The sequence below is a fragment of the Pongo abelii genome, chromosome 19 (assembly GCF_028885655.2).
Source record: "Pongo abelii isolate AG06213 chromosome 19, NHGRI_mPonAbe1-v2.0_pri, whole genome shotgun sequence".
Lineage (NCBI taxonomy): Eukaryota > Metazoa > Chordata > Mammalia > Primates > Hominidae > Pongo > Pongo abelii.
Genome location: NC_072004.2, coordinates 73,577,961 through 73,588,959, shown reverse-complemented (window position 1 = coordinate 73,588,959; position 10,999 = coordinate 73,577,961). Strand labels below are relative to the sequence as shown.

The window sequence follows — 10,999 nt, the reverse complement described above, 5'->3', positions numbered from 1 at the left end:
TTTTTTTTTTTCCCAGACAGAGGTTCCCCTCTTGTTACCCAGCCTGGAGTCCAATGGCGCGATCTAGGCTCTCTGCAACCTCCGCCTCCCGGGTTCAGGCGATTCTCCTGCCTCAGCCTCCCGAGCAGCTGGGACTACAGGCATGTGCCACCACGCCCGGCTAAGTTTGTATTTTTAGTACAGACGGGGTTTCTCCATGTTGGTCAGGCTGGTCTCCAGCTCCCGACCTCTGGTGATCTGCCCAGCTGCCGCCTCCGAAAGTGTTGCGATTACAGGCTTGAGCCACCGCTCACCACCCAGGCTTTTTTCTTTTCTTTCTTTTTTTTTTTTTTTCTTAGAGACAAACTCTTGCTCTGTCACCCCAGGCTGGAGTGCAGCGGCGCGATCTCGGCTCACTGCAGCCTCTACCTCCCGGGTTCCAGCGATTCTCCTGCCTCAGCCTCCTGGGTAGCTGGGATGACAGGCGTAGGCCACCACGCCCAGCTAATTTTTGTATTTTTAGGGGGGTTTCCCCATGTCGGCCAGGCTGGTCTCGAGCTCCTGACCTCAGGCGATCCGCCGGCCTCGGCCTCCCAAAGCGCTGGGATTCCAGGCGTAAGCCACCGCGCCGGGCTCTTTCATTCTGTCTTTAGTTTCTGAGATAGAGTCTCGCTCGGACGCTCAGGTTGGACTGCAATGGCGTGATCTCGGCTCGCTGAGACTTCCGCCTCCCGGGTTCAAGGGATTCTCCTGTCTCAGCCTCCCGAGTAGCTGGGATTATTGACGCGCAGCACCACGCCCGGCTAATTTTTGTGGTTTTTGTATCTTCTGTCTTCTGCTCTTTAGTACCGCATAGAGCCGCAGAAGACTAGTGAGTCGAACAAACAGCCCCTCTTGCAGCAGTTGTGGATCACGGGGCTGCCCCCGGTACTCGTCCTGTGTCTCTCCTCCAAATCCCCGCTCCTCCTCAGCTATCACCTCTGCCGATGCTGGTGGTTTCCCTGGGTACCGGGAACCAAACTCTCATTCCTGAGGGGCCTGAGCCCCCCGTGGCCAGGCCCTTCTCAAGTCAGGGTTCCTGCGCATTCACAGTTACAGGTGGCCCTGGGAGTAACACCTGGCACCCAAACAGATCACCAGAGTCCACACATAGTCCACCTGCCCTCCCTGCGTAAGATCAGCTCTTCCTCCTCCCGACGACAGATCAGGGTCAATGATCCCTGCCAGGATGGCGACTGCCCCAGCCTGCTGGTCCGACCTGTCCAGCCACAGCTGTTGCTTGAAGGCTTGAAGTTCACTGGGACCCTCTCCCGCTTTCTACAAACTGGTTCCTTTATTTTTATGTTTATTTATTTGGGACGGGGTCTGGCTCTGTCACCCAGGCTGGAGTGCAGTGGTGCAATCACTGCTCACTGCAGCATCCACCTCCCAACCTCCACCCATCCTCCTGCCTCAGCCTCTGGAATAGCTGGGGTACACATACGCCCCAGCCCGAACAGGTTTTCACTAGGTTGCCTGGGCTCTTTCTTTCTTTGTCTTTGTTTGTATGTTTGTTTGTTTGTTTCGAGACGGGGCTCCGGCTCTGCCGCCGGGGCTGCAGTGCAATGGCGTGATCTCACCTCACTGCGGCCTTCTGGGCTCAAGCGAACCTCCCACTGTGCCCGGCCTGAAGACAGCCTTTAGAGAAAGAAGCAGGGGGAGTTCTTCGGAGGACAGACAAGATTTCTGGAGTTTGGAGAGGGTGAGAGACTGGGTCAGCGAAAGGAACATTCCGATCTTTATGCTGGGATGCAACGTATACATACAGGGATGAGACCCAAAAGAGCCGGCAGAGATTTGTCATCGTGGTTGCAAGGCAACTGCCGGTGGCTGATCCCGTAAAGGATACACACACCTAGAACGGAGCCTAACGGTGCATCAGGCATGAAGGGTGGAGCCACGATGCTTGGACTTCTTGGAGTTCTGCTCCTGTGCGTTCCGTGATAAATGGCTTATACTACCTGCACCTCAGTTTTTCCTGGGCAAAAAAGGAAGCCTGTTGCCGGTGCGTTGGCACCTGCCTTAAAGCGCCGGCTACTCAGCGGGCTGAAGAGGAAGAAGTTCCTGCTAGGAAGACCCATGGACACGTATGATTACTGCAGCACTATTTACAATAGCAAAGACTTGGAACCAACTCGAATGCCCATCAGTGACAGGCTGGATAAAGAAAATGTGGCACGTATACACCATGGAATTACTACGCAGCCATAAAAAAGGATGAGTTCATGTCCTCTGCAGGAAGGTGGATGAAGCTGGAAGGCCTCAATCTCAGCAAACTGACACAGGAAGCGAAAACCAAACACCGCATGTTCTCACTCCTAAGTGGGAGCTGAACAGTGAGAATACATGGACACAGGGAGGGGAACATCACACGCCGGGCCCTGACGGGGCGTGGGGGGCAAGGGGAGAGAGAGCATTAGGACAATTAGCCAACGCATGCGGGGCTTCCAACCTAGATGACTGGTTGATAGGTGCAGCAAAGCACCGTGGCACACGTGTACCTATGTTCCAAACCTGCACGTCCTGCACATGTACCCCAGAACTTGGGAGGGGGTGGGGGAAACCAAAAGAGAGAGCGGGGGAGAGGCGGGGGGGGGAGAGAGAGAGAGAGACAGAGAGAGAGGGGAGAGAGAGAGGGGAGAGAGACGGAGGAGAGAGAGAGAGAGGGGAGAGAGAGAGAGAGAGGAGAAAGAAGTTCAATTCCGGGTGGATCCCATTCCTTTAAAAGGTCGCCACCCACTCGACTGCCAAGCTGAGATCTAAGGACCTCCAAAGGAGTAGGTCGTGGCCTTCCCAAAGCGCAGTAGTCACAGTGGAAACGGAAGTATGCCGCAAAGCCTACCGTCTACCGCCCGCAGGTCAGAAACCTCATGGTACTTCAAGAGGAGCAGCTAAGTCAAGCCGGCGTGTCACGGGTACTGGGCGTGCAAGCCGCCCCGCAGGTACTCTGTCTCTTTCTTCCTCTACTTTTAGGAAACACACGTATGTATCCCCGGAGGGAAGTGCACCGTTCCTGGAGGTACTGCAATACCAGGTCGATGCGTGGAGTGGACGGAGCAAGCTCCTATTCCATCTCCCTGCTCCAAAAATCCATTTAATATATTGTCCTCGGATAGAGGACGTATCAGATATTAAACTGATAAGAACAGATACTACACTTGATCTTAGCCAAAAGGCCGAGAAGCGATGCGGTCGCCCTCGCGCCCGCCGTCACCGTCCCACTCTCATCCACATTCAAGTCGCGGTGAGAGCCCCAGCCTCGCTCCTTGCCCCATTCCCTCTGTCTCGTCCACAGCGCTATTGACGCCCTTACACACTCGGGCTGATTTCTTATTCTCCGCCTTTGAAAAGGGAAATCTTACACCCGTGCTTGTTCCGGCGTTCCCGGGCTTTCATTTCGAATTTGCATGCCCCGCCCTTCCACAGAGGGCGTGGCCTCCGCGGTTGACTCCGCCCCCCGGGGCCGCCTCTGCGTGGGGGAGCCGGGGCTCCGCTGGGGGCGACTTCCTTGTTTGTATCCAGCCAGCGAAAAGACAGAACCGGAAGAGACTGGGGGGCGAGGGCGAGAGGGGTCTGTGGAAGAGACCTGTCGGCGGAGAGCGGTCCACGCTTTCCTGGAGAAAGACGAGGCCCCAGGGCAGGAGCGCGGGCTGCGCTGGGCCTTTACTTCGTCGCCCGCGGGCGGGGAGACCGGCCCCGTACCCGAGGGGACGAGGGGCCCATGCCGAGTCAGGGAAGCCGAAGGCCTGGAGGGGCTTCCGGGAGCAGGGGCTGGAGTTCCTCCGCCAGGCAGGAGGCTGGCACCAGACACCCGGCAGAGGGAGGCGGCGAGGGCCCGGCAAGGATTCTCCCCAGCCCCTGTGCCTGCGTCTCCTGTGGCTTCTGTGCACGGACCGTGTCCTGTGCCGTGTAGGGACAGCTGCCTCTCTGCTCGGGACGTGGATTCCTTTCTCCTTTCACCTCCTCCTCGCCTGGCTACTTCTGACGCAGGTCGTCAGGACTCCGCTTGGGTGTCACCCGTCCAGGAAGCCTCCCTTACTCAAGGGCCCTCGGCACCCGCCCCATATGTAAGACTAGCAGCCCTCCTGTGTATTTCATCGCACCCCACCCCACCCCGCCGTTGTTTATATCAGCTATTCCACTCACCACCCTTCTGGGCAACCCTTTATCTCCCGCTCTGAAATCCCATCACGGAGGGCTGGGACCCCCTCCTCAGTGCTTATCCCTGTTTCCCCGCGCGAGTCTGGCGCCTGGCGTGTGGAAGGCGCTCAGTAAACGTTTGTGGAGCGAAGAAACGACGCAAACGTGATGAGCACGACAGACCGCAACAGAGAAGACGCAGTTAGGAGGCTACTGGCCCGGCGCGGCGCGGGGGAAAAGGGGGAAGGTCGGGCTCGGGGTGGCAGGACCCCAGAGGGCAGGGGTGACTGCCGGGGTGCTCTTGGGGCAAGATGGGCGTCAAGGCCCCCAGCAAGGTTGGGATAAAGTTTCTCTCCGAGGCACAGACTGCCGCCTGCGGGCTCAGCATTTACCTCTCCCTTCCTCCTTCCTTAACGCAACTTCAGCGGAGGGCTGAGGGCTTTACGCGCGTTACCTCCGAAACTTATTTCACTCCACGGCCCTAAGAGGTGGGCCTTATTATTAGCCACGGCCAGGGTTAGGGTGAGGCCACCCCTCCAGGGCAGAATATCAGGCGGCCCCCCCTCCCCCCGCCCTAAACCATTCAGCAATCAACATAAATTATAGTTCAACGCAATATATCTTATCTTGTGGGCGGCAAGCCACCCAGGTGCCGAGGCAAGAGCCTGAAGGCACAAGCTGTTCCACTATAATAAAGAAAATAATTAGAATAAGAAAAGTTTTACGAGAGATGGGATACAGATATGATTATATCTGACTACTATTAATCATTAGTTTGTAGCGTTACTCTTTGTTCTATTACCAGAGTAATCTCTGTTCTATTATGATTACCTAGGGAAAACCAGGCCACACAGAGTTAGGAGCTGAAGGGCCACAGTGAGAGGTGACCAGAAGACAAGAGTGTGAGCCCTCATTCACGCCGGGAGAAGGGCCGCTTGAGGGCTCCTTGGCCTAGCGGTAATGCCAGTGCCCGGGAAGGCCCTGGTTACTTAGCAGACCTTGGTCTAGCGGTGGCGCCAGTGCCTGGGAAGGCACCCGGGTTACTTAGCGGACCGGGAAAGGGAATGTCCCTCTCTCCAGGGGAGATAGAGAACACTCTGCTCCACCAGCTCTTGTGGGAGGCCTGACGTTAGCCAGGCCTGCCCGCCGTCAGCCGGAGGCTTCAACGTCTCCCTGCGATGCTGTGCTTCAGTGGTCACCCTCCTGGTTCACTTTCATGTTCCGCCTGTACACCTGGCTCCTCCTTTTCAGTTCTGAGAAGATAGCAGTGGCAGAATTAGTAAAAGCGCCAAAGTCTTTGGTCTTTCTGATAAGTGCATAGAAGAAACGCTGACGTTTGCTGTCCTCCCTCTCCACCTCGGCTACCACAAAGGGAAACGCCCCCTGTCCAGTGGACACGTGACTCGCGTGACCTATCCATCATTTGAGATGACTGGCACTCCTTACCCTGCCCCCTTGCCTTGAATACAATAAATAGCAGCGCCTCCAGGCGTTCGGGGCCACTACCTGTCTCCCCGCTTTGGTGGCAGTGGTTCCCCCGGGCCCAGCTGTCTTTCTTCCTATCTCTTTGTCTTCTGGCTTTAGCTCTACCGTCTCTCGCCTCCGCACGCACACGAAGAGAAAACCCACGGACCCCGTAGAGCTGGACCCTACATTATCTCAGCTACGAGATAATCAAGATATTCATGTGGACTACTGAGTCTTTCGGTGCCCCCTGGCTATTTAATTTTTTTCCTGCGGGCGAGTGTTTCCCTCATTTCACGCCATCCCAATCTCCGCCGCCCTGTCTTGTCATCCCCATTCTACAGCCCAGCACGGGGTAGTATGGCAGCCGCTAGCCACAGGTATCTAGGGAGCCCTGGAAATGCGGTCAGTTCTAACGGCGCTGTGCTCTAAGTGTGAAATACACATGAGATTTTGACGGCGGTGTGAGTACAATTCTCACAATTTTTTTTTTTTTTTTTTTTCCCAGACAGAGGTTCCCCTCTTGTTACCCAGCCTGGAGTCCAATGGCGCGATCTAGGCTCTCTGCAACCTCCGCCTCCCGGGTTCAGGCGATTCTCCTGCCTCAGCCTCCCGAGCAGCTGGGACTACAGGCATGTGCCACCACGCCCGGCTAAGTTTGTATTTTTAGTACAGACGGGGTTTCTCCATGTTGGTCAGGCTGGTCTCCAGCTCCCGACCTCTGGTGATCTGCCCAGCTGCCGCCTCCGAAAGTGTTGCGATTACAGGCTTGAGCCACCGCTCACCACCCAGGCTTTTTTCTTTTCTTTCTTTTTTTTTTTTTTTTCTTAGAGACAAACTCTTGCTCTGTCACCCCAGGCTGGAGTGCAGCGGCGCGATCTCGGCTCACTGCAGCCTCTACCTCCCGGGTTCCAGCGATTCTCCTGCCTCAGCCTCCTGGGTAGCTGGGATGACAGGCGTAGGCCACCACGCCCAGCTAATTTTTGTATTTTTAGGGGGGTTTCCCCATGTCGGCCAGGCTGGTCTCGAGCTCCTGACCTCAGGCGATCCGCCGGCCTCGGCCTCCCAAAGCGCTGGGATTCCAGGCGTAAGCCACCGCGCCGGGCTCTTTCATTCTGTCTTTAGTTTCTGAGATAGAGTCTCGCTCGGACGCTCAGGTTGGACTGCAATGGCGTGATCTCGGCTCGCTGAGACTTCCGCCTCCCGGGTTCAAGGGATTCTCCTGTCTCAGCCTCCCGAGTAGCTGGGATTATTGACGCGCAGCACCACGCCCGGCTAATTTTTGTGGTTTTTGTATCTTCTGTCTTCTGCTCTTTAGTACCGCATAGAGCCGCAGAAGACTAGTGAGTCGAACAAACAGCCCCTCTTGCAGCAGTTGTGGATCACGGGGCTGCCCCCGGTACTCGTCCTGTGTCTCTCCTCCAAATCCCCGCTCCTCCTCAGCTATCACCTCTGCCGATGCTGGTGGTTTCCCTGGGTACCGGGAACCAAACTCTCATTCCTGAGGGGCCTGAGCCCCCCGTGGCCAGGCCCTTCTCAAGTCAGGGTTCCTGCGCATTCACAGTTACAGGTGGCCCTGGGAGTAACACCTGGCACCCAAACAGATCACCAGAGTCCACACATAGTCCACCTGCCCTCCCTGCGTAAGATCAGCTCTTCCTCCTCCCGACGACAGATCAGGGTCAATGATCCCTGCCAGGATGGCGACTGCCCCAGCCTGCTGGTCCGACCTGTCCAGCCACAGCTGTTGCTTGAAGGCTTGAAGTTCACTGGGACCCTCTCCCGCTTTCTACAAACTGGTTCCTTTATTTTTATGTTTATTTATTTGGGACGGGGTCTGGCTCTGTCACCCAGGCTGGAGTGCAGTGGTGCAATCACTGCTCACTGCAGCATCCACCTCCCAACCTCCACCCATCCTCCTGCCTCAGCCTCTGGAATAGCTGGGGTACACATACGCCCCAGCCCGAACAGGTTTTCACTAGGTTGCCTGGGCTCTTTCTTTCTTTGTCTTTGTTTGTATGTTTGTTTGTTTGTTTCGAGACGGGGCTCCGGCTCTGCCGCCGGGGCTGCAGTGCAATGGCGTGATCTCACCTCACTGCGGCCTTCTGGGCTCAAGCGAACCTCCCACTGTGCCCGGCCTGAAGACAGCCTTTAGAGAAAGAAGCAGGGGGAGTTCTTCGGAGGACAGACAAGATTTCTGGAGTTTGGAGAGGGTGAGAGACTGGGTCAGCGAAAGGAACATTCCGATCTTTATGCTGGGATGCAACGTATACATACAGGGATGAGACCCAAAAGAGCCGGCAGAGATTTGTCATCGTGGTTGCAAGGCAACTGCCGGTGGCTGATCCCGTAAAGGATACACACACCTAGAACGGAGCCTAACGGTGCATCAGGCATGAAGGGTGGAACCACGATGCTTGGACTTCTTGGAGTTCTGCTCCTGTGCGTTCCGTGATAAATGGCTTATACTACCTGCACCTCAGTTTTTCCTGGGCAAAAAAGGAAGCCTGTTGCCGGTGCGTTGGCACCTGCCTTAAAGCGCCGGCTACTCAGCGGGCTGAAGAGGAAGAAGTTCCTGCTAGGAAGACCCATGGACACGTATGATTACTGCAGCACTATTTACAATAGCAAAGACTTGGAACCAACTCGAATGCCCATCAGTGACAGGCTGGATAAAGAAAATGTGGCACGTATACACCATGGAATTACTACGCAGCCATAAAAAAGGATGAGTTCATGTCCTCTGCAGGAAGGTGGATGAAGCTGGAAGGCCTCAATCTCAGCAAACTGACACAGGAAGCGAAAACCAAACACCGCATGTTCTCACTCCTAAGTGGGAGCTGAACAGTGAGAATACATGGACACAGGGAGGGGAACATCACACGCCGGGCCCTGACGGGGCGTGGGGGGCAAGGGGAGAGAGAGCATTAGGACAATTAGCCAACGCATGCGGGGCTTCCAACCTAGATGACTGGTTGATAGGTGCAGCAAAGCACCGTGGCACACGTGTACCTATGTTCCAAACCTGCACGTCCTGCACATGTACCCCAGAACTTGGGAGGGGGTGGGGGAAACCAAAAGAGAGAGCGGGGGAGAGGCGGGGGGGGGAGAGAGAGAGAGAGACAGAGAGAGAGGGGAGAGAGAGAGGGGAGAGAGACGGAGGAGAGAGAGAGAGAGGGGAGAGAGAGAGAGAGAGGAGAAAGAAGTTCAATTCCGGGTGGATCCCATTCCTTTAAAAGGTCGCCACCCACTCGACTGCCAAGCTGAGATCTAAGGACCTCCAAAGGAGTAGGTCGTGGCCTTCCCAAAGCGCAGTAGTCACAGTGGAAACGGAAGTATGCCGCAAAGCCTACCGTCTACCGCCCGCAGGTCAGAAACCTCATGGTACTTCAAGAGGAGCAGCTAAGTCAAGCCGGCGTGTCACGGGTACTGGGCGTGCAAGCCGCCCCGCAGGTACTCTGTCTCTTTCTTCCTCTACTTTTAGGAAACACACGTATGTATCCCCGGAGGGAAGTGCACCGTTCCTGGAGGTACTGCAATACCAGGTCGATGCGTGGAGTGGACGGAGCAAGCTCCTATTCCATCTCCCTGCTCCAAAAATCCATTTAATATATTGTCCTCGGATAGAGGACGTATCAGATATTAAACTGATAAGAACAGATACTACACTTGATCTTAGCCAAAAGGCCGAGAAGCGATGCGGTCGCCCTCGCGCCCGCCGTCACCGTCCCACTCTCATCCACATTCAAGTCGCGGTGAGAGCCCCAGCCTCGCTCCTTGCCCCATTCCCTCTGTCTCGTCCACAGCGCTATTGACGCCCTTACACACTCGGGCTGATTTCTTATTCTCCGCCTTTGAAAAGGGAAATCTTACACCCGTGCTTGTTCCGGCGTTCCCGGGCTTTCATTTCGAATTTGCATGCCCCGCCCTTCCACAGAGGGCGTGGCCTCCGCGGTTGACTCCGCCCCCCGGGGCCGCCTCTGCGTGGGGGAGCCGGGGCTCCGCTGGGGGCGACTTCCTTGTTTGTATCCAGCCAGCGAAAAGACAGAACCGGAAGAGACTGGGGGGCGAGGGCGAGAGGGGTCTGTGGAAGAGACCTGTCGGCGGAGAGCGGTCCACGCTTTCCTGGAGAAAGACGAGGCCCCAGGGCAGGAGCGCGGGCTGCGCTGGGCCTTTACTTCGTCGCCCGCGGGCGGGGAGACCGGCCCCGTACCCGAGGGGACGAGGGGCCCATGCCGAGTCAGGGAAGCCGAAGGCCTGGAGGGGCTTCCGGGAGCAGGGGCTGGAGTTCCTCCGCCAGGCAGGAGGCTGGCACCAGACACCCGGCAGAGGGAGGCGGCGAGGGCCCGGCAAGGATTCTCCCCAGCCCCTGTGCCTGCGTCTCCTGTGGCTTCTGTGCACGGACCGTGTCCTGTGCCGTGTAGGGACAGCTGCCTCTCTGCTCGGGACGTGGATTCCTTTCTCCTTTCACCTCCTCCTCGCCTGGCTACTTCTGACGCAGGTCGTCAGGACTCCGCTTGGGTGTCACCCGTCCAGGAAGCCTCCCTTACTCAAGGGCCCTCGGCACCCGCCCCGTATGTAAGACTAGCAGCCCTCCTGTGTATTTCATCGCACCCCACCCCACCCCGCCGTTGTTTATATCAGCTATTCCACTCACCACCCTTCTGGGCAACCCTTTATCTCCCGCTCTGAAATCCCATCACGGAGGGCTGGGACCCCCTCCTCAGTGCTTATCCCTGTTTCCCCGCGCGAGTCTGGCGCCTGGCGTGTGGAAGGCGCTCAGTAAACGTTTGTGGAGCGAAGAAACGACGCAAACGTGATGAGCACGACAGACCGCAACAGAGAAGACGCAGTTAGGAGGCTACTGGCCCGGCGCGGCGCGGGGGAAAAGGGGGAAGGTCGGGCTCGGGGTGGCAGGACCCCAGAGGGCAGGGGTGACTGCCGGGGTGCTCTTGGGGCAAGATGGGCGTCAAGGCCCCCAGCAAGGTTGGGATAAAGTTTCTCTCCGAGGCACAGACTGCCGCCTGCGGGCTCAGCATTTACCTCTCCCTTCCTCCTTCCTTAACGCAACTTCAGCGGAGGGCTGAGGGCTTTACGCGCGTTACCTCCGAAACTTATTTCACTCCACGGCCCTAAGAGGTGGGCCTTATTATTAGCCACGGCCAGGGTTAGGGTGAGGCCACCCCTCCAGGGCAGAATATCAGGCGGCCCCCCCTCCCCCCGCCCTAAACCATTCAGCAATCAACATAAATTATAGTTCAACGCAATATATCTTATCTTGTGGGCGGCAAGCCACCCAGGTGCCGAGGCAAGAGCCTGAAGGCACAAGCTGTTCCACTATAATAAAGAAAATAATTAGAATAAGAAAAGTTTTACG

General features: G+C 56.7%; 2 non-coding genes across 2 annotated transcripts; both read right to left on the bottom strand.

Annotated features, from left to right (window-relative positions):
* Positions 1 to 3,015: 3,015 nt before the first annotated feature.
* Positions 3,016 to 3,206, bottom strand: LOC129054980 (U2 spliceosomal RNA). Its single transcript, XR_008519658.1, has one exon. It is a non-coding gene; the product is annotated as a U2 spliceosomal RNA (small nuclear RNA).
* Positions 3,207 to 9,130: 5,924 nt separating this feature from the next.
* LOC129054979 (U2 spliceosomal RNA) lies at positions 9,131 to 9,321 on the bottom strand. Its single transcript, XR_008519657.1, has one exon. It is a non-coding gene; the product is annotated as a U2 spliceosomal RNA (small nuclear RNA).
* Positions 9,322 to 10,999: the final 1,678 nt, after the last annotated feature.